This window comes from Lucilia cuprina, chromosome 5 (genome assembly GCF_022045245.1).
Source record: "Lucilia cuprina isolate Lc7/37 chromosome 5, ASM2204524v1, whole genome shotgun sequence".
NCBI classification, from domain to species: Eukaryota; Metazoa; Arthropoda; class Insecta; order Diptera; family Calliphoridae; genus Lucilia; species Lucilia cuprina.
The window spans coordinates 29,981,463-29,982,658 of NC_060953.1; the positions used below are offsets into that span (position 1 = coordinate 29,981,463).

General features: G+C 34.1%; 1 protein-coding gene across 10 annotated transcripts in view; it reads left to right on the top strand.

The window, feature by feature from the left end:
- The window catches only part of LOC111681979 (IQ motif and SEC7 domain-containing protein 1), a 53,887-nt gene that overhangs the window by 49,202 nt on the left and 3,489 nt on the right, over window positions 1–1,196 (top strand). The window lies entirely within an intron of this gene.

Here is a 1,196-nt window from a genome sequence, read left to right on the forward strand (position 1 = left end):
AAAATAAAGGAAAAATAATCAAGTTTTCAATTTAAAATATTTAGAAAAACAATATAAAAAGAAATCAAAAATAAATTTATGATAATTAAATGTTATTCTAAAAACTAAAAGATATTTAAAAATAAATTCAAAGTATTCAGTTTTACACGTTTTAAAAAAACAGATTTTTAATATTTTGTGCAAAGTCCTTTTGCTCTTTTTATACGTTTAAGCGTACTTATGACCAAGGTCCTAATGATCCGGTGCGGAATACTAGACCACGCCGTTTGTACTCTTGACAAAAGTTCGTTTAGATTTCTTGTTACATTATCGAATTACGCAAGACGTTTTTTAACAAAGACCATGCATTGAGTTGGCCATTCCATCGTTTGTATATATAAATAAAATAAATAATGCGCTGAAAGCCAATTATTTACTATTTTGCCGTATGCTTCGCACATTCTTTTACAAAATCTGGAATATTGGATTGAAAATGCTCAAATAATCCTGCTTTTTCATTATGCATCCAATTTTGCTAACCTTAACTAACCGAGATTCTACCAAATGAAACAAGCCCACAACATTGGACTACCACCCCCATGTTTCACCGCTTCTTTTACTTGGTGCTTTTTTAAGCTTTCATGAGGGCGGCGCCAGCAATCAGACTGAAAACGATTAGTCTTTGTTTCATTGGACCATATAACCCTTTTTCAGCCATCAATTTTTGCGATTCTTGCCAAATTTAAGATGATCCTTCACATTTTTTTCTGATAACGCTGGTGTTCTCTGCTTTACGGCTGATATAAAGCCAATTCTACGAAGAGCTCTCAGGGATGCCCATTCACTTAAGGGCTTATTTATGACGACAGGAGCCTGTTTTTAGTGTTTTTACCTGTTTGGATGTCAATAAACGCTTCATAGTTCTGGCATCTCTCTCCGAAAGCAAGAACGTCGACCTTTCTTAACCTCTGTTGTGCTTATATTTTTATACCCTTCACCTTCGTGAGAAGGGTATATATAAGTTTGTCATTCCGTTTGTTATTTCTATAATATAATTTTCCGACGCTATAAAGTATATTTATTCTGGATCCTTATAGCGGAGTCGATTAAACCATGTCCGTCTATCTGTCTGTTCGTTTGGTTGTCTGTCTGTATGTTTGTTGAAATCAGTTTTTAGAGGACCCCAGATATCGGCGAGATCCGAATCTTCAATAATT